Source organism: Pan troglodytes, chromosome 3, assembly GCF_028858775.2.
Source record: "Pan troglodytes isolate AG18354 chromosome 3, NHGRI_mPanTro3-v2.0_pri, whole genome shotgun sequence".
Lineage (NCBI taxonomy): Eukaryota > Metazoa > Chordata > Mammalia > Primates > Hominidae > Pan > Pan troglodytes.
The window spans coordinates 18,398,395-18,421,241 of record NC_072401.2 but is presented as its reverse complement, the minus strand read 5'-3'; the positions used below and the strand labels follow the sequence as shown (position 1 = coordinate 18,421,241).

At 38.8% G+C, this 22,847-nt stretch overlaps 1 protein-coding gene across 24 annotated transcripts in view; it reads left to right on the top strand.

Moving 5' to 3' along the window:
- The window catches only part of LCORL (ligand dependent nuclear receptor corepressor like), a 179,209-nt gene that overhangs the window by 86,196 nt on the left and 70,166 nt on the right, over window positions 1-22,847 (top strand). For 2 of the 24 annotated variants that reach the window (XM_063809418.1, XM_063809422.1), the window contains exon 1: window positions 19,880-20,123. The exons of 21 other annotated variants lie outside the window; for them this stretch is intronic. The gene's annotated coding sequence lies outside the window, so the exon portion shown is untranslated. Of the gene's footprint in view, window positions 1-19,879; window positions 20,124-22,847 lie in introns of those variants that run through there. One more of the 24 variants, XM_063809419.1, reaches the window with a different exon arrangement.

Genomic DNA, 22,847 nt, shown 5'->3' with positions numbered 1-22,847 from the left:
AGCCTTAAGAAGTCATATAATTATCTGCACTAAGACTGTAGGTCAAACAGATTTCTTTTATATTTGGATCAAATTGATATTACTCTTTATAAAAATTGCCACACCAAGCTACTTGTGTCTTATTGAAAATGTCTTTGAATTAAAAGTAGGGAATTACATTATACAAGATTGGAAATCATTAGCTATATGTTTTCTAATGTGTATTTCCAAAGGTATAGGTGAATAGTTTACTCTTGTAAGTTTAGTACTCTTATTTATTTCTGGAGAATTCAGAGTTCTTTCAGTGGTCATGGTTTTTTATTACCCAGTAATGTGTAATATACTTTCAGAGGATTTAATTCCAAAATTGCTTTTCAGTTACTGTGTACCTACACTTAATTTCATTCCATATTTTTGTTATTTTTCAACTGTAGTTAAATTATGCTCTAAAAATTTATTGATTGTGTCAGTCTGTTTGCATTGCCATAAAGGAATAACTAAGACTGGGTGATTTATAGAGGTTTATTTTGACTCATGGTTCTGCAGGCTTCACAAGAAGTGTGGTGCCAGCATCTGCTTCTGGTGAGGGCCTCGGGGAGCTTATAGTAATGGCAGAAGGTGGAGGAGGAGCCAGTGTATCACATGGTGAGAGAGGAAGAACAAGAGAGAAAGGAAGAGGGAGGGAGGGAAAGGGAAGCTGCAAGGCTGTTTAAAACAACCAAATCTCACATGAACCCAGAGAGTGAGAATTCACTTATTACTGTGAGGATAGCACCAAGCCATCTTTGAGGGATCTGGCCCCATGACCCAAACATCTCCCACTAGACCCATCTCCAACATTGAAGGTCACATTTCAACATGAGATTTGGAGGGGACAGAACATCTAAACCATGTTACTGATTAATTCATTTGGAACTCATGAGTAGTATTTTTTTTCATGGAAATATATGTTAAGTAGCAGTTATTTTCTAAGCTACAAAAGACTATAATGGCAAGTAATGGTTAATATACTTGATTTGTATTATTTCAGCACTGCTATCATTGATAGTTTTCTGAAAATTGGATTCTAAATCTGGAGGAACAAGAACACATTTTAGTCTTCTCTCCAGATGTTACTTTGATTCCTTCTTTCTTCTTCTGTACCTACCAAAGCGGCCCTATATAATACTGAGACTTCATTAATGGGCAAAGTATGTAATAACCAGGCATCTGTATAATATCACTTTTTTTTTAGTCAGAACTGTTTCATTTGTTCTCTATGAAACTACATATTGAGTATGTCAGTTTGAATGCCAGTGAGTGGGCAGTTAGTTACATAGTGGGTAACTGATTGGTTTTCACCCTCTGTTTTTTAGAAAGACTTAATACTTTATTTGTTCTAGCCTGAGGATAAAATATATTTTAAAATACCTTGATACCATGTTTCGTGAATGCTTTTAGTCTATGAAGAAAAACAATTTTACTAATGAGATACTTGCTCACTAGTAGTAAAGAAGTGCCAGATGAGGGTGCTCTGTAGTTGTCAAAATGTGAATTGGAATTTAAAAATTTACCCATAATGTAGAATTACTGTTGCTCCATAATTCTGCAGATCTGCATTCCTGCATTTCCATGATTATTTACTTACTGAATGATAAAACTTGCAGCTAAATTTGTCTTCAACACACCTTTCTCAGAGCATCAATTATATTATTCATTAAGGAATAAGTAGGATCTCTAAAGCATGTATCAACATCAGAACTAAGTTTTATGAATTATACAGTGCATGTAGCGATTCCTTATTCTAAAAGATCTCTGGTGCCATCTACTGAATGCTTTTTAAAGGAAAAAACATGGAATCAAATAATAGATTTTCACTTAATTCAATTTTTTGTTTTGTTTTAATTTTCAATTTCTAGAACAGATCTAGGTTTATAGAAGAACTAAACAGGAAGTACAGAATTCCCATATAATCACTTTTCCCCCATCCCCTCAGTTTCACCAAGAACACCTTTCATTGGTGTATTTCATTTGTTACATTTGATGAACAAATGCTGATACATTATTATTAACTGAAGTTCATAGTTTACATCAGAATCAGTTTGTGTATGTTGTACAGTTTTGTGGATTTGCCAAATACACAGTCATGTATCCTTCATTACAGTATCATGCATAATCCCTGTAATCCGTGAAAAATCCCTGAAGTCTGAGTACTTGATACTAGGAAATAAAAAGGAAGAGTCTTAAAATCATAGGACCAGAGGTAGCAGTCTTGGAAAGGTACCATTTCTAAAGAAGAGAAGGGTGAGCTGAAAGGACTGTTACTTAGAATCTTGTTAATAAGTAGAAGGAAGAAATTAAGGGTCCTGTAGAAACAAAAGAGAATCACAAAACTGAAAACATATCAACTCTTCATTCCATTCTACCATTCAAATGCACCACTAATTAAAGAAACTATACCATACCAGCAAAAGGGTTCTTTTCATCCAGATTATCTCTGTATACAACAGTTTTTACATATGACAGTAATTGCTGGTTTGGGAATATAAAGTAATTCAAAATGAATAGAGTATAGGACATATGAAATTCTCTCTAAAAACAAAACAAGCAGAAAAACAGAAGAATGGTACATCATAACACCTCAAAGTGAATTATATATTGTTAAAAGAAGCATTGGCAGATATGATAAAACACCTTACACAAAATCCAGGCATTCAAAAAGAAATAGATAAAAAGGAAAATGGGAATGGAGAATTGACTAAACTTAGGAATACAATTTTAGAAAAAGAAATCTGCTTAGAAATAAAGACTTAATTTCAAAGGAGAATAGATTTGACTGAAAATATAAAGAGTCTTTGGAGAAAGCTATGAAAATGGCTAAGAGAATGAAAATGAAATAAAACGGTAAAAAGGTAGAGAAAAAAGTTGTTGCTAGAACAGTGCTTGAACAACAACAAAAAGTCCAACACAGGTGTAATTGGAGCCCCAAAGAAGAAAACAAAATAGTGGAACATGTTGAAACTATAATTTGAGAAAACTTTCCAGAAATATATTTGAAACTACATAGCTTTCCAGAAATATATTTGAAACTACATAGCTCACTACATACCTGGGATTATTGACACAGAATAACAAATTTTGAGACATCCTGGTAAAAGTATGATAATTTTAAAAAAGGAAAAACCCAATGGACCTCAAGACAAAAATACTAAGTCACAAAGATAAAAATCAGGTAAATCAAAATTCTCAACAAGAACATTTAAAGAAAGACAGCCCCAGAGCAACATTTTCAAAGAAGTTAAAGAATAAGTGAAACTTTTGTGTTCAGTCAAGTTCTATTTCATGTATGAAGGTGGTCAAAACATAATTAAATGTGTAAGAACTCAAGAAATACTGTATTTAAAGCACTGCTAGAATAATCTACTGGAGCTGTAGTCAGCAAACATTTTCTGTGAAGGACCCAGAGAATAGATATTGGAGATTTTGCAGGCAATATGGTCTCTGTTGCAATTCACTATATTTGCCATTATAACAAAAATATCCATAGACAGTACATTAATGAATTAGTATGGGTGTGTTTCAATAAAACCTTATCTACAAAAAGTGATGATGGGCCACGTATGTCCCCCTGCTTGCTCAGCCTCGTACTCTATGGCACATTTCTTGCAATGAATAAATGGCAAAAGGAGTGATTGTGAGCATTGGCCCTATTTTATTTAAGGCTAAAGCAGAGTGAAGGTTGGGAAGAGTGGGAAATGAAGTAGGAAAAATTCACTGAGTGTCACTTATGTATTATTTAGGAATCAAAGATATCATTTGAAGCCTGAATACCAAACAGCCTAACTAAGGGAAAGGGGGACTAATGGCATCATAAGAAGTAGTAGGTAAAACTGGTAATCAACAAACAGACAAACTCTCTTAAATACTGAAAAATTTTACAAAGCAAAGAAAATGGACCACAGGAAGAGAGAAAAATAAAACTTAAATCTGTAAGCTGACACTAATATATGAGTCATTGTAGGACATGTGAAAACATTGAACTCCCCTGTTAAACAGATGTCCAGAATGGTTCATGAAGCAAGACTCAGGTTTGAGCTGTATATATTGACAAGACATGCCTAAAATAAAATGATTTTAAAAGACTAAAAGGAGTGAGAAAAAGTATGGATGGCAAATTGAAAACAATAAAGAAAGCCAAGATTAGTTCTAATGTTACCCAGGGTAGAAATTAGCGGGGGAAAGGGCTACTTCATAGTGTTAAAGACCGTAATTCATAATGTGTGTGGATGTAACATTTACTAGTATCTGTGTACCAGATAACATTAGCAACCATCCTCCTAAACAGAAACTACAGAGAATTCAGAAGGACAAATACACAGAATTAACCCATCACTTTTAGTCCAAGATATGTGAAGTGAATCTAAAATAAGTAAGGATATAAAAGACCTAAAAGCACAGCAAGGGATATTTTATGAATATATATTGAACTCAATTCTCAAATAACAGAAAATATATTTTCTTCCCAAGTATACATGGAACATTCACAAAAAATTTTTATATATTAAGTCAAAAAGAAATCCTAAGTTCCATAAAGTAGAAACAATACAAAAAGCATTTTTTCATTATAATGCAATAAAGATGGACATCAATAACAAAACATTTTAAAAGTCTTATTTACCTGCAGTATTAATACTATTTTAAACAACTTTAGGTGTATAGCGAAGAAAGCAAAGTTGCAGAATTTCTTCAAAATATTGATAATGACAAAAAAACTGCATATAAGAATCTAGGGGATATAATTAAAACCGATTAGAAAAAGATTCAACAGCCTTATGTATTTACAGCCATAAATTAAAGAAAAATAAATTACATTTTCATCAAAAAAAAGCTAAGAAAAATCGCAAAGTAAATCAGAATAAAGAACAAGGAAGGAAATAATAAAGATTAAAGCAAAAAAATAATGAGGTTGAAGACAAAAACAATAGGACTAAAAAGTAAATAGGAAAAAATACTGATTCTTTGAAAAAGTCAACAAAATAGACCACTAGTTAACCTAATTGGTGGTGGTAGAGGTGGGAGGAGGAGAGGGGGTAATAGAGAGAAAGTATTAAAATGCAAGACGTGACAAGGGGAGAATAACAACTATTGAAACAGAGAATTTAAAAAATGATAAGGTTTTATTTTGCACAACTTAAGTGAAATGGATTATTTCTTTGGAAAATCCAGTTTGTTAAAATTGTCCCAGAAGAAATAGAAAAGTTAAACAGATGAATTTTTTCAGAAGAAATAGCAAAAGGTATCAAGAAAGCTCAGTAAAAGCACTAAGCTCAGAAGGTTTCAAAGGAATGTTTTACCAAAACTTCTAAGATCAGATCATCTCAATGCTCTATACATTTTTCCAGAACATAGAAAAAGACAGTTTTCAAATTACTTTTGAGTATGGTATTAATCTAGATAAAAATCATGTGACAGTCACACACTGTGTGTGTATCCGTGAAATAGTATCTCATTGTTTTGATTTTCATTTTCCTAAGGACTAATCATACATACCACTACAGAACAATCTCACGTATGTCAATACAAAAGCATCAAACGTAATCCTATGCTACATTAAGAAAATGATACATGACACTCATGACATTTATTCCATTAATGCAAAAGTGGTTCAATTTTAGGAAATCCTTTGATATTATTCACTTGTTAATCTAAAGAGGAACAAAAAATGAACACTCAGTAAAACAGGAATTGATGTATTTTTTAAATGTAGAACACATATATCCTAGGTTTAAATCCAGCATAATACTTAATGTGGAAACACTGGCAGCATTCCAACTAAAATTGGAACAAGACATTATTCTCCTGTGTCTCTTCTACTATTAAACACTGTATTGAAGTTTTGGGCTTGTGCAATTAAACAGTAGAAAACTCTACTTCGTGTTTGTGTGTGGAAACGGAGTCTCACTATGTTGCCCAGGCTGGACTCAAACACCTGGGCTCAAGCAGTCTTCGGTTCTCAGCCTCCTGAGTAGCTGGGGCTACAGGCATTCTGCCACTTCCTGTGGCTTATATTTACATTTTTGAGGAAAAGCTAATCTGTTTTCCAGAGTGGCTATAGCATTTTGCATTGCCACCAACATTGTATGAGGGTTCCAGTTTTTCCACATCCTCCAAAATACTTGTTATTATCTGTATTTTTTTATTACAACAGTCTTACTGGGTATGAAATAGTATCTCATTGTTTTGATTTTCATTTTCCTAAGGACTAATCATGCTAAGCATCTTGTCATGTACTTATAAGCCATCAGTAACATCTTCTTTGTAGAAATGTCTGTTCAGATCATTTGCCCATTTTTCAAATTTGGCATGTCTTTATTATTGAATTGTAGGAGTTCTTCATGTCTGGTGGATATTGGACCCTTATAAGACATGGTTTAGAAATATTTTTTTCCCATTGTGTGGACTGTCTTTGTTTCTTGGTAGTGTCCTTTGAAGCTTAAAATTTTTAATTTTCATGAAGTTCAGTTTATCCATTGTGTTCTTGTTGTTTGTGCTTTTAGTGTCAGATCTAAGAAATCATAGCCTAATCCAAGGTCATGAAAATTTACACATGTCTTCTAAGAGTTTTATAATTTGGTCTCCTATATTTGGATCTTTGATCCATTTTGGGTTAATGTTTGTATATAGTGTGGGGTAGAGGCCCAGCTTCATATTTTGCATTGAAATATCCAGTCATCCCAGCATAATTTGTTGAAAAGATTATTCTTTCACCCACTGAATTGTTTTAGTACTCATCAAAAATAAATTAACTGTATATGAGTGCATTTATGTTTGGACTCGATTCTTTTCCATTGTTCTACATGTCTATCTAGTAACACCTAGTCTTGACTATTGTATTTATAGTAAGCTTTGAAATTAGGAAATGCTAATCCTCCAATTTTGTTCTCTTTCGAGATTATTTTGGCTATTCGGGGTCCCTTGCATTTTCATGTGAATTTTAGGATCAGCTTGCCAGTTTCTATAAAACTACCAACTGGGATTTAGATAGGGATTCTGTTGAACCTGTTGATAAAAATTGGGGAGTATTACCATCTTAAGAATATTAAGTTCTTCAATCTGTGAACAGAGGACATGTTCCTATTATTTTAAGTCTTTATTATGTTTCTAGTTTTCAGTGTACAACTCTTCCGCCTTTTAAAGTTTATTTTTTATAAGTATTTTATTTGTGATGCTGTTGTAAATGTGATTTTTTAAAAATTACATTTTGGAATTGTTTTGTGCTATTGGTTAGAAATAAAATTCATTTTTGTATATTGATTTGGTATCCTGTAACCTTGTGAACTTGACTATTAGTTCTTAATGTTTGTTTGTATACAGATTCCTTAGAAATTTATGTATATAAGATTATATGCAAATATACAAGATTATACAGTGGTAATCTAAATTAAATTTATATATCACAAGATTGTATTATTTCTATAAAAAGAGAGTTTTGCTTCTTCCTTGCCAATTCAGATGTCTTATTTATTTTTCTTGCTTTATTGCCTTGGCTGGAACACTCCAGTACAGTGTCGAAGTGATAAGAGCATATATCCTTGTTTTGTTCCTGACAAAGCATTCTGGGGGAAAGCTTTTAGCCTTTCACCATTAAGTACCATGTTTCCAGTGGATTTTTTGCAGATACCCTTAATGAGATTAAGGACATTTTCTTCTGTTCCTAGCTTGTTCACTGTTTTTGCCATGGAAGGAAATTATATTTTGTCAAGGACTTTCTCTACATGTATGGAGATTATGTAGCTTTTGTTCTGTATTCTGTTAATATGTTTGTTAACATGCTGAATTATATGAATTGATTGTTTTGTTTTGTTTTTTATTTTGAGACAGGCTCTTGCTTTGTCACCCAGGCTGGGGTGGCAGTGGTGCAGCCATGGTTCATTGCAGTCTTGCCTGCCTGGGCTCAAGTGATCCTCCCACCTCAGCTTCTCAAGTAGCTAGGACCACAGGTGCCAGCCATCACTAATGCCTGGCTAAATTTTTGTATTTTTTGTGGAGACGGTGTTTTACCATACTGCCCAGGCTGATCTCAAACTCCTGGGCTCAAGTGATCCACCCACCTTACCATCCCAAAGTGCTGGGATTACAGGCTTGAGCTACTATGCCCAGCCAGGGTGGATTGATTTTTATATGTTAAACCAACCTGGAATTCTTGACATAAATCCTTCTTGTTCGTGGTGTATAATTCTTTTTAATGTGTTACTAGATTCTCTTTGATAGCATTTTATTGAGTACTGAGTCTAGAGGGGCAAACCTTATTTTATTATGCTTTGCTTTATTGTGCTTTGTAGATTTTACATTTTTTTACAAATTGAAGGTGCGTAACAGCCCTACATTGAACAAGTCTGTTTGCGCCGTTTTCCCTATAACGTGCTCGCTTCATGTCTCTGTGTCACATTTTAGTAATTCTCACAATATTTCAAACTTTTTTAGTATTACTATTATATCTGTTATGGTGATCCTTGATGTTATGATTGTAATTATTTTGGGGTACCACGAACCACTCCCATATGAGAAGATGAAATGTGTGTGTTCTGACAGTTCCACCGACCAGTCATTTTCCCATCTCAGGCCCTCTTCTTCCCTGAGATGCAACAGTATTGAAGTTAGGCCTGTTAATAACCCTACAATGGCCTCTGGGTATTTAAGTAAGAGGAAGAGTCATATGCCTCTTATTTTAAATCAAAAGCTATAAATGACTAAGCTTAGTGAGAAAGACATATCAAAAGTCAGGATAGGCCAAAAGCTACTCCTATTGCATCGAACAGTTTCTGCACAATGCATCACCTTGTGTATGTAAAGGAAAAGTTCTTGAAGAAAATTAAAAGTGCTACTCCAGTGAATACATGAATAATAAAGCAAAACAGGCTTATTGCTGATAGGGAGAAAGTTTGAGTGGTTTGGGTAGAAGACCAAACCGGCCATGACATTCTGTTAAGACAAAACCTAAACTAGAGCAAGGGCCTAAGTCTCTTTAATTCGTTGAAGGCCGAGACAGCTGAGAGGAAGCTTCAGGAGAGAAGTTGGAAGCTAGCAGAGATTGGTTCATGAGATTTAAAGAAAGCTGTCTCCATTACATGAAACTGCAAGGTGAAGCAGTAAGTGCTGATACGGAAGCTGCACCAGGCTATCCAGAAGGTCTAGCTAAGGTCTTTGATGAAGGTGGCTGTACCAAACAAGAAATTTTCAATGTATTAATACATGAAACAGTCTTCTGTTAAAAGAAGATGCCGTCTAGGGCTTTCATAGCTAGAGCAAAGTCAATGCCTGGCTTCAAAGCTTCAAAGGACAGGCCTACTCTCTGGTTATGGCCTAATGCAGCTATGGCTTTAACTTGAAGCCAGTGCTCATTTACCATGCCAAAAATTCTAGGGCCTGTAAGGATTACACTAAATATCCTCTGCCTGTGCTCTATTTGTAGAACAACAAAGCCTGGATGACAACACATCTGTTTACAGAATGGTTTACTGAATATTTTAAGCCTACTGTATTAGCGTTCTCTAAAAGGACAGGACTAATATGATAGATGTGTATATGAAAAGGAGTTTATTAAGGAGTATTGACTCACATGATCACAAGGTGAAGTCCCATAATAGGCTGTCTGCAAGCTGAGGAGCAAGGAAGCCAGAATCCCAGAACCTCAAAAGTAGGGAAAAGGAGTCTGAATCTCAGAACCTCAAAAGTTAGGGAAGCCACCAGTGCTGCGTTCAGTCTGTGGCCAGAGGCCCGAGAGCCCCTGTCAAACCATTGGTGTAGGTCCAAGAGTCGAAAAGCTGAAGAACTTGGAGTTTGACATTCGAGGGCAGGAAGCTTCCAGCACAGGAGAAAGAGGAAGGCCAGAAGACTTAGCCAGACTAATTTTTCCACATTCCGCTGCCTGCTTTTATCGTAGCTGAGCTGGCAGCTGATTATATGGTGCCCACCAAGATTGAGGGTGGATCTACCTCTCCTAGTCCACTGACTCAAATGTTAATCCCCTTTGGCAACACCCTCACAGACACACTCAAGAACAATACTTTGCATCCTTCAATCTCATCAAGTTGACACTCAGTATTAACCATCACAAGTCCATCCCTTGTCAACTTGAGCCCATACACATCTGAACTCACACATAATATTCAAATAAAGACAGTAATAAGGTAATAATTATGCCTAACATAATACAGCTATCCTTCATACAGTGCACCAGTCCCCAATCCAAATGCTATTACATAAAGTTAACAGCACTTCAATGCCGATATTAGGTCAGTAAATCTTATGACACACGATAAAGGGAAAAGAAAGGAAATGAAGGTATTTTCTTAGTACAAGTGTATACATGCAGAACATGTTCTTTTTTTTTTTTTTTTTTTGAGATGGAATCTCACTCTGTCACCCAGGCTGGAGTGCAGTGGCGCAATCTCAGCTCACTGCAACCTCCACCTTCCAGATTCAAACGATTCTCCTGCCTCAGCCTCCCGAGTATCTGGGATTACAGGTGCGTGCCACCACGCCCGGCTAATTTTTTGTATTTTTAGTAGAGACGGGGTTTCACCATGTTAGCCAGGATGGTCTCGATCTCCTGACCTCATGATCTGCCTGCCTCGGCCTCCCAAAGTGCTGGGATTACAAGCATGAGCAACCGCACCCAGCCACAACATGTTCTTAACAAATTGAGGAGGAAATGCTTATGACAAAGTCCTCATTTCTGCAACTGGTCACGTGGTCCTGGCTGGTATTGATTAATACCTTCTACTACCCCTTCTGTATCCCCTTTCCCTTCAGCAGGCACCTCAGTGGGCTGTGGGTTTTTACCCGATGGAGTGACCTAAGGCTTCATTCCCGAAGGGTCTGGGCCATTTGTAATCCTGCCTGGATTGGGCTTCTGTAGTTTCCCATTGACCTTAATCACAGGGCATGGTAATACTAAGAGATGTCTTAAGGGGTCCCCTGTATTCCACACTTATTCTTCCTTACCTCCACTGTGGAGTAGTAGACTAATTTCATCTTCATAGTTTATCTGAGTCAGTCACCCCAGCCAACACTGTAACTCCCTTCTTAGCCTGTTGGCTGAGAGGTAGGGGGATCCCAAAGTAGCCAGGTGGCAATCTTAACTTCCAGTTTCATGGAATAATTGTGTCTCCTGGTGGCAGCATTCCTCCCTCTGGAGCTAACATCTCTAGGCCAGCAGAACATAATGTTACAGGAACAGGAAGCAAGAATTTTGCTAGTGGATCACTAGGGGTGATGGTGAGTGGTGCCATTTCAACTTCCACCCCTTGACTCCTGGACCCGTGAATCCTGGCTATGGGAGAAACAGTACCATATACTGAATGCTGATTCAGAGCATGCACAGCCTTCTGGAGAACTTCGCCCTAGCCCCGCAAAGTATGGTCATCTAGTTGGAGTTGTAATTGTGACTTCAAAAGGCCATTCCACCATTCTGTCAATCCAGCTACTTCATGATGATGGGGAACATGGTAAGACCAGTGAATTCCATGAGCATGAGCCCACTGCTTCACTTCTTTAGCTATAAAGTGAGTGCCTTGGTTAGAGGCAATGCTATGTGGAATACCACGATGGTAAATAAGGCGTTCCATGAGTCCATGAATGTAGTCTTGGCAGAAGCATTGCGTGCAGGATAGGCAGACCCGTATCTGGAGTAAGTGTCTATTCCAGTGAGGACAAACTGTTGCCCTTTCCATGATGGAAGAGGTCCAATATAATCAACCTTCCACCAAGTAGCTGGCTGATCACCCCGAGGAATAGTGCCATATTGAGGGCTCAGTGTTGGTCCCGGCTTCTGGCAAATTGGGCTCTCAGCAGTGGCCGTAGCCAGGTCAGCCTTGGTGATTGGAAGTCCATGTTGCTAAACCCATGTGTAACCTCCATCCCTGCCACCATGGTCACTTTGTTTGTGGGCCCATTGGGCGATGACACGGGTGGCTGAGGAAAGAGGCTGAGTGGTGTCCACAGAAGAAGTCATCCTATCCACTTGATTACTAAAATCCTTCTCTGCTGAGGTCACCCATTGGTGAGCACTCAGATGAGATATAAATATTTTCACAGTTTTTGAGCACTCAGAGAGGTCCAGCCACACAACATCTTTCCCAAATTTCTTTGTCACCAATTTCCCAATCATGATTCTTCCAATTCCATGACCATCTAGCCAAACCATTGGCTACAGCCCATGAATCGGTATATAATCACACATCTGGCCATTTCTCCTTCAAAGAAAAGTGCACAACGAGTTGCACTGCTCGAAGTTCTGCCCACTAGGAAGATTTCCCTTCCTAGACTTGGAAGGGAAAGTCCACACTGCATGGACTTGGAAGAATCATGATTGGGAAATTGGTGGCAAAGAAATTCGGGAAAGACGCAGTGCTGCCCTGCTGCCCTTGTAAATCTATTTTGCAAAGTATTGGTCAAGAGTATGTGTTCTGTACCCTCCCAGCTGGGATGAGTGGGTCTCAAGTGACTAATTTACTCTAACATCCCAGTCTCCCTAAGCCTTTGGATCCCTTCCTCTACATTAAACCAAGGAAGATCAGGCATTTCCAGCTCGCTCACAGAGGGCCATCTTTTTTGGGGGGAGGGTGGGGCACGGGGATTGAGTCTCACTCTGTCACCGAGGCTGGAGTCCAGTGGCACAATCTCGGCTCACTGCAACCTCCGCCTCCCGGGTTCGAGCGATTCTCCTGTCTCAGCCTCCTGAGTAGCTGGGATTAAAGGCACCCGCCACCACACCCGGCTAATTTTTGTGTTTTTAGTAGAGATGGGATTTCACCATGTTGGCCAGGCTGGTCTCGAACTCCTGACCTCAAATTATCCGCCTGCCTTGGCCTTCCAAAGTGTTGGGATTATAGGCATGAGCCACTGTACCTGGCCTTGAGCCCATATTTAATCCATATTTCAGCTAACCAAGCAAATAAACTGTTAGAACCTTTTTTAACTCCCCAAGCTGCAACATTAAATGCAGAATTCCTGCTTAGTGAGCCCAAATCCATAAATTCAGCGTGATCCAACTTTATGTTTCTTCCACCATTATCTCACACCCTTAATATTTTCATTTCCATGCCTGTTCTCCAGTTTTCTGCTTATATAAGTTAGAAAACTCAAGCAGTTATTTTGGAGTGTAGCACACCTCATCATGGATCACACTTTGAACTTCACCTCTAGGGGCCTGCCGGGACTTTAGTTATAGGTCTAGAAGCAAACAGGGGTGTTGGGGTGAGGAGAATCGTCACTGTCTTTCCTGGAAGCTGCCTTGGGGGGCCATCACTTTTGCCTCAGGCAGTGCGTGATTAATCTCCTCAGACAAAGGTGGAAATGCTGATGGCTGCCCAGGTTGGGGAAGGGATGTGTTGGGGATGTTGACACCACTGGGAGTGGGGAGGCTGTTTCCTCTGACTAAAAGCTCATCAGAATTTAGGAGCTCAGTGTTCCCAGCCTCATCAGGTTTCTCCCACAAGTCCCCATTCCAATTTGCAAGGCCCCATTCTTTTACGGTCACTGCCCTCACTTTAACACTAGATACCTTGCGAGGCTGTGTGTGCACCTTTTGTTGCAGGTCAGCCACTCGCATGATAAGAGCTTGTGTCTGATTTTCCACAATTTCAGCTCTTTCTTGACAGGAGATAAAACTGTCACTCAGGGCAATCTTAGAAGATTGAGACTCAGTATGTTCCTCTTGAGCCGGGAGATAGAATCCCTGAGTTCATAGTTTTCTTTCATCACTTTCTCTAGTGAACTTAGGAGCAACCAACCGACTTCATTATATTCCTTGGTTCTTTACATATGGTCAAATGTATTATGTATAGAGTCACTAAACTTGCCTCTCACAAGCAGTGAATCAGGAGTATCAAATGCATTTATTTTACCTAACTCTTTAAACAGTTCATGCCAAGGACTATCAGTGTTCTCCATACTGTTAGAAGTAGAGTCCTTAACATTTTTGGGTCTAATCATATTAAGCAGCCAATTCCAGAAACCCCAAAACCAACTTAAAAACTCCATCTTTAAAGTTCTATTCCTCTAGAACCACTCCTGGTACCAAAATCTGTATTAGTCAGGACAGGACTAATAGGATAGATGTATATATGAAAGGGAGTTTATTGAAGAGTATTGACTCACACAATCACAAGTTGAAGTCCCACAATAGGCTGTCTGCAAGCTGCAGAGTAAGGAAGCCAGCCTGAGTCCCAAAACCTCGAAAGTAGGGAAGCCAACAGTGCAGCCTTCAGTCTGTGGTCGGAGGCCTGAGAGCCCCTGTCAAACCACTGGTGTAGGTCCAAGAGTCCAAAAGCTGAAGAACTTGGGAGTTTGATGTTCGAGGGCAGGAAGCATCCAGCGTGAGAGAAGGATGGAGGCCAGAAGACTTAGCCAGACTAATTTTTCCACATTCCGCTACCTGCTTTTATCCTAGCCTAACTGGCAGCTGATTATATGGTGCCCACCCCGACTGAGGGTGGGTCTTCCTCTCCTAGTCCACTGACTCAAATGTTAATCTCCTTTGCAACACCCTCACAGACACAACCAGGAACAATACTTTGCATCCTTCATTCCAGTCAAGTTGAATATTAACCATCACATCCATTGTTGAGACCTACCACTCAGAAGAAAGAATTCCTTTCAAAATATTACAGCTCACTGAAAATGCACTTGATTACCTAAGAGCTCTGATGGAGATATACAGGGATACTAATGTTGTTTTCATGCCCTGAAAACAAGAACATCTATTCTGTAGCCCATGGATCAAGGAGTAATTTCTACTTTCAAGTTTTATTATAAAAGAAATACATTTTTTAAGGCTGTAGCTGCCAGGGATAGTGATTCCTCTGATAGATCTGGACAAGGTAAATTGAAAAGCTTCTAGAAAGGATTCACTAAATGCCATTAAGAACATTACTGATTCGGTTGGGTGCGGTGGCTCAACACCTGTAATCTCAGCACTTTGGGAGGCCAAGGTGGGGGCAGATCACAATATCAGGAGTTTGAGACCATCCTGGCCAACATGGTGAAACCCTGTCTCTACTAAAATACAAAAAAAAATCAACCAGGTGTGGTGGTGCGTGCCTGTAGTCCCAGCTACTCGGGAAGCTGAGGCAGGGGAATCGTTTGAACCCAGGAGGTGGAGGTTGCAGTGAGCCGAGATTGCGCCACTGCCCTCCACCCTGGCAACAGAGTGAGACTTTGTCTCAAAAAATAAAAAATAAATTAAAAAAAGAACATTACTGATTCATGGGAGGAAGTCAGAATATCAGAATTAACAGAAGAAGTTGATTTGGAAAAAGTTGATTCCAACCCTCATAGATAACATTGAGGACTTCAAGAGGAAGCAGCTGCAGATGTGGTAGAAACAGCAAGAGAACTAGAAAGAGAAGTAGAGCCTGAAGATGTGACTGAATTGCTGCAATCTCATGTTTAAACTTTAACAGATGAAGAGTTGCTTTTTATGGATGAGCAGAGAAAGTGCTTTCCTGAGAGGGAATTTACTTCTGGCAAAGATGCTGTGAGCATTGTTGAAATGACACCAAAGGATTTAGAATATCGCATAAACTTAGTTGATAAAGGAGTGGCAGGGTTTGAGAGGATTAACTCCAATTTTGAAAGAAGTTCTACTTGGGGTAAAATGCCATCAAATAGCATCACATGCTACAGAGGAATGTTTCCTGAAAGCAGAATCAATCAGTGGGCAAATTTCATTGTTGTCTTAATGTAAGAAATTGCCACAGCCACCCCACCCTTCAGCAGCCATCACCCTGATCGTTCAGCAGGTGTCAACATTGAGGCAAAGCCCTTCACCAGCAAAAAGATTACCACTTGCTGAAGGTTGAGATGATTGTTAGAAATTTTTAACAATAAGGTATTCTTAAATTAAGGTATTTGGTCAGGAAAAACTCTGTCAATGTCTGCGTTTTTTCCTCTTATTTCCATACCACCATAACGCAGAAAAAGACTTCTGTGACCAGAGGCCTGGATGGTTTTCCCCACATACCAAGCAGTGCTTACTACCTGGGTGCCCTCTAATTCAATTCTGATACTATCTACCTGGAGATAGTGTTACATCTCACAGGGTGACTGGCTTCAAGTTGGGGTTCCATGACCCCCTCTTTGGGTTCGATTAATTTGCTGGAATGGCTCATAGAACTCAAGCAAACACTTAACTGGCTTATTCTGAAGGATATTACAGAGGATACCAATGAAGAGATGCACAGGGCAAGGCATGGGGAATGGAGTGTGGAGCTTCCATGCCCTCCCTGGGTGTGCCACCCTCCAGGGCCCTTCACATGTTCAACTATCTGGAACCTCCCGAACCCAGCCCTCTTGGGTTTTTATGGAAGCTTCATGACATCAGCATTCCGTCTTCCAGAGTATAGGGCAAGACCATCTCTAAGGATGGTCTTAAGACACACAGTTAGAAAGGCAGGGGATTGGAGTCCTACTTCAGGGCAGGTGAAAGGAGGGCAGGAGAGATTCTATTTCCTGGGGCCTGCTCCTGAGACCTAACACACCCAACACAACACCCTAATAAAAGACTGTAACAAGGGCTGTGGAAGTTATGATCCAAGAAACATGGATGAGAACCAATATGTAGCATTATACCACAGATATGGGTGCTTCTTTAGACATAGTGCTATTACACACTTAATAGGCTATAGTGTAAACATAACTTTTATAGGTACTGGGAAAGCAAAAAATTCTTGTGACTGTCTTTATTGCAATACTCACTTTTTTCCAGTCATCTGGAACTGAACCTGCAATATCTAATATGTGTATTACTAATGGATAGGTTTTTTTTATTTGATAGTTTTGCTTTCTCTAGTTTTGATATCAGGATAATATTGACCTTTAAATAGAGTTGAAAGTGTTTCCTCCATTTTATTAAAGAGCTTTTAAGGATTGGGATTAATTTCTCTCTAAATATCTGGTAGAGGTTAACATTGAAGCCATTTGTTCCTGGGCCTCTCTTTGGGGTAAATTTTTGGTTATGAATTCAGTCCCTTTGCTTTTTACAGATTTAGTCATATTTTCTGTTACTTCTTGAGTCAGTTTGGTAGTTTGTGTCCTTTTAGGAATTTGGCCATTTCATCTAGGTTATCTAATTTATTGGTGTACTGTTTTTTATAGTATTTTCTGATAATCTTTTGTGTTTTTTTAAGATCAGTAGTGATATATCTTCTTTCATTTCTGGTTTTAGAAAATAACTCAGGCCTTCTTTAGTTATTTTCTTGGTCTGTCTAGCTAAAGGTTTGTTTAGTCCCTTACTTGTGATGACTTTATTTTACTTTTTTTTCTTGCTGCTTTCAAAATTTATTCTTTGTCTTTGGTTTGATTAGGATGCATCTAAATGTGATCTCTGAGTTTATTCTGCTTGGCATTTGTTGAGCTTCTTAGATGTGTAAATAAATGTTTTCTTCAAATTGGGGGCATTGCCATTTTTTTCAAATATTTTTTCTACTTTTCTCTCTTCTTTCCTTTTGGGAATACCTTTTGCAAATCTTGATACATTTGATTGGTGTCCCACAGGTCTCTGAGGCTCTGTTCACCTACTTGCTTACCTACCCTCCGCATCTTTGTCCTTAGACTGAATGATCTCAACCTGCCTATGTTCAAGTTGATTGGTTCTTTTTTCTGCCAGGTCAAATCTACCAGTGTATATCTAGTGAATTTTTCATTTTAATTTGTATACTTTTCAACATCACAATTTCTGTCTGGTTCTTTATTATAACTTTATATAATTGCCTATTTAGTGAAATATTCTCCTCATACTTTAGTTGTTTATACATGGTTTCCTTTCATTCTTTGAACGTATTTTAAATGTCTGATTTAAAGTTTTTTTTGTCTAATAAGTTCAATATCTGGGCTTTCTCAGAGACATTTTCTGTGGACTTTTTCCCCCATGTGTGGTACATTTTTATGTCTTTGCATGTCCCATAATGTTTTGTTTAAAAACAAAATATTTAAAATAATACAGCGTGATAACTGGAAATCAGATTATCCTCCACCCCAAGGTTTGTTGTTGCTGTGTCATTGTTGTTATTCTTTGTTTAGTGACTTTTGTAAACTAATTCTGTGAAGATAGTATTCTTTGTAATTCTGTGCCCACTGACATCTTCACCTAGTTAGCTTAGTGATCGATCAACTAATGATTGAACAGATGTTTCCTCATACGTCTACAATCGTAAGACTCTCAGTGTTTGCCATGGGGGCTCCATGTGTCTTGAGGAGGAAGGCTGAGAATAGTGCAATTGTTTGTTTCAGTGATTTTTTGTTTTGTTTTGTTTTTTGTTTTGTTTTGTTTTTGTTACCCTGTAACTTCAGCGCAAAGGAAGGATAGTGCAATTTAAAGTGCCATGATAGCTTGCTGTACTTACTGAGATTCAGTTGATTTTGAGATTCAGCTGATTTTCTTTAATAGACATTCCTTGATGGCTATAAGCTTTTGGTTAATTCCCAGAGTTCTTTTGTTTAATGAAGTTGCATTCCGCCTCCCACCCTGCAAAACAACAACAACCCGCAAGAGACCCACAACATTAAGTGTCAAAACTGGAAGACAACCAGTCACCTTTCTGAAGTATATTTTCCTAGCTGTTTTCCTGATTTAATCTTAGCTCAATAAGCATTTCTTAATGTTGGCATCATTTGCTTTCTGTATAGACTGAGAATTTTCAAAACAATCAAAACCTGCTGTCTCTTTGTTTAACAGTCTGTATTAAGCTGCTCTTGCATTGCTATAAAGAAATATCTCAGCTGGCGCAGTGGCTCATGCCTGTAATCCCAGCACTTTGGGAGGCCAAGGCGGGCAGATCACCTGAGGTCGGGAGTTCAAGGTCAGCCTGGCCAACATGGCAAAACCCCATCTCTACTAAAAATACAGAACTTAGCCGGGCGTGGTGGCAGGCGCCTGTGATCCCAGCTATTCGGGAGGCTGAGGCAGGAGAATCACTTGAACCCAGGAGGCAGAGTGAGCCAAGATTGTGCCATTGCACTCCAGCCTGGGCGACAGAGCGAGACTCCTTCTCAAAAACAAACAAACAAACAAAAAAAAACTCAGCCTGGCCAACGTGGTGAAACCCCGTCTCTACTAAAAATACAAAAGTTAGCTGGGCGCAGTAGCACATGTCTGTAATCCCAGCTACTCGGGAGGCTGAGGCAGGAGAATCGCTGGAACCCAAGAGGCAGAGGTTGCAATGAGCCGAGATTGTCATTGCACCCCAGCCTGGGTGACAGAGTGAGACTGTCTCGAAAAAAGAAAAGAAAAAAAGAAATACCTGAGGCTGAGTAATCTATAAAGAAAAGAGGTTTGGCCAGGCATGGTGGCTCACGCCAGTACTTTGTGAGGCCAAGGCAGGCAGCCCACTTAAGGCCAGGAGTTTCAGACTGGCCTGGCCAACATGGCAAAACCCAGCCGCTACTAAAAATACAAAACTTAGCTGGGCTTGGTGGCACATGCCTGTAATCCCAGCTACTCGGGAGACGGAGACATGAGAATTGCTTGAGCCCGGGAGGTGGAGGTTGCAGTGAGCCAAGATCATGCCTCTGCACTCCAGCCTGGGTGACAGAGGGACACTCTCTTAAAAAAAAAAAAAAAAAAGACATTTAATTGGCTCATGCTTTCATGCTTTTGCAGTCTGTGAGTCTGTGCAAGCATGACACCAATATCTGCTCAGCTCTGGTAAGGACCTCAGGAAGCTTACAATCATGGCAGAAAGCAAAGCAGAAGCCAGCACATCACATGGCAAAAGAAAAAGAGAGAGGAGGTCCCAGACTTTTAAACAACCAGATCTCACGTGGACTGAGGGAGAACTCACTTATCACCAAGGGGATGGGGCTAAGTCATTCATGAGGGATCCGCCCCATTATTACCAAAACACCAGTGGTTTGATGTAGGTCTTGATGCTTGCTTCACAGAAAGCCAATCACTGAAACAACAGTTATTGCCAAGGAAGGCTTTAATCAGTGGCTGCAGCCAAGGAGATGGGCGCTCAGTCTCAAATCCATCTGCCTGACTAAAACTAAGAGTTTGTATAGCAGGGGAGAAATGTAACAGTGTGTAAGAAAACAAGAATTAGGGAAGGGGCAAGGACGCAATCATGGTGAATGAGGGATTCATGATGTGGTGCCATCATCTGGTGAGTTTCAGTTCTTTGATACTTTCTTTGAGAGGCCTGAAGGTTCTTTTCTGAGGAAGGAACTCAGATAAAACAAATACAAGTTTCAAGCTTTTTAAGACCAGAAGGGGCAATTTCTACGTTTATCAAAAAGAACAGTCTGTGGGGGCAGTTGGGTTGGTTTCACCATGATCCGATCACCTCCCATCAGACCCCAACTTCAACATTCAGAATCACATTTTAACATGAGATTTAGAGGGGACAAACTTCTAAACCATATCACAGTTCTTCCTTGAGTTTATCTCTTTCTTTTTGCACTTTAATTAACTAGAAGAAACCAGGGGCCACCTTTCACACTTTGCTTAGATATTTCCCTAGATAGATCATCCAATTCATTGGACACATTTTCTACTTCCCAAGTTACTGAAGATAATAGTGTTGTGAAACTCTCCCATTACATAATTCCAGTAATATTTACCTCATTTTTCTAGAGGTTCTTACTCTGCAGCCTTCTTAAAGGCTGTGGCTATTAACAGCTTATTGAAGTTACTTCAGACTTTCATTAATACTATTCCCAAAGGCCACTTCCTGGTTTGAAAGTGACACCTACCTTTTCAGTTTTTTATTACAGCAGCATCCCACTAATATGCACCAAAATCTATATTATTTATGACTATAACAGATTACTTTCAAAACTGAGTTTCAAACAACAGACATTTATTATTTCTTATTTTCTCTGGGGTCAGTAACCTGAGAATTGCTCACCTAGTTGGTTTTGGCTCACTTGTTCATGAGGCTACAATCAAGGAGTGAGCTGGGTTGTGGTCATAGGAGATTTGAATGCTGTAGAATGTCTTACAAGTCCACACATTTGGCTGCTTGCAGGAGGCTTCCATCTTTCTTCACATGAGCCACCTCATGGGACTGCTTATAGTTATGGCTTTCTCTGGAGTGATGAGAGAGAGAGAGATGAAGGGATAGACAAATGAAGGGGAGAAGGAGATAGAGGAGGAGGGAAACGGAAGGGGAGAAAGAGAAAATAAAAGGAGGGGAGAAGAGGGGCAAAAGAGAAAACAACCAGGAGCATCAATGTTCATCAGTGTCCAGTATGAAAACTTCATTCATTTATAACATAATCTCCAAAGTGACAAATACTTTGGCAGTACGCTATTGGTTACACAGACCACCCATGATACAACATGGAGGCTAAGAGGGTATTGCACAGCAGTGTTATATCAGGAGGCAGGAATTATTGAGGACCATCTTGAAGCAGCAGTCACACAGGTGTTTTTAAATTAGTTAACTTTGGGAAGTGAAGAAATAAGGCAAAAAATAATTGTTCTTGTCTGATAGGGGGCAGTAAACCCTATTTCCGGGTGGCAACATTCTTCTAGGCAAATGTTTACTACTAGCCTGATCCTTGTAAAAATTTGAGTTTACAATTCCTAACCTACATCTAGATCTTCAGTTGTTTGCTTTTTTGTAGTTATGACAACTTGTGCAAGTGATTTAAGAGGCTGACTAACCAGTCAGCAGCTGAGAAGCATTCTCTTTGTCTGTCTGTCTGTTTTGCTCCCTCTCTTTTGCCAGGTCCTTTGGTCTCACACATGGACTTATTCCACAATATAGTATAAAGGGACAAAAAGTGAGTGGGTGAATAAAACAGAGTAGCACTATGTATTGTGCTTTAAACTTTGCTGTAAATTCAATCCTAAAGTATAGCCCTAGTCACATGATATGGGTCTAATAATGTCTGTCCTTTATGGCAGATATAATCATATTGAATTGATAAAGTGATGATGTTAGTAATACAATTCAGGACAGTTAACTAAAATACCTAAAAGTAAAGCTGGTATCTCCTTTAAATACATAATACAAAGCAAGATTAGATTTGAAAAAAGGTGAAGAAGAATGTTCATAGAAGCCTTCAAAGATTTCTAAAGATAATCATCAAGCAGTGGTATATCTTTGAAATCCTTTGTGCAACATGGATATTTCTTGTTTTGATAATGCACTTTAGTTAGGTTACATGTGCTAATATAATCTAGTTTGGACCAAAAAAGTATCACATGGGTTTATAAAGTATGTCTTTTATATTTTTCCAGTTACGAAGTTAACAAATATGAGGGGACTTTAAAAAGTTCGTGGAAAAATGGAATTCAAAGATAGAAATAAAAAATACAAAGTTTATTTCTCAACATAAGCTCCATCCAATTCAAGACACTTTTGTAAGCAAGAATACCAGCCATTTAGTCCATACTGGAAAGAACTGGGAATTTAACCATGTCAATACAATTTTTTTTACATTATTAACTGAAGAAAAATGGGTGACCTTTAAAGTTTTTTTAAGATTAGGAAACAAAAAAATTAGAAGGCATCAAATGAGGACTGTAAGGTGGACGCCCGATGATTTCCCATCATAACTCTTGCCATATTGCCCTTGTTTGATGAAGGGAATGAGCAAGAGCATTGTTGTGGAGGACACCCTGGTGAAGCTTTCCTGGGCATTTTTCTGCTCAAGCTTTGGCTGCCTTTCTCAGAACACTCTTATAATAAACAGACGTTATTTCTTTGGGCCTCCAGAAAGTCAAAAGCAAAATGCCTTGAACATTCCAAAAAACTGTTGCCATAACCTTTGCTCTTAACCAATCTGCTTTGGCTTTGACTTGACCACTTCCACCTCTTGGTAGCCATTGCTTTAATTGTGTTTTACCTTCAGGATTATATTGGTAAAGCCGTGTTTCA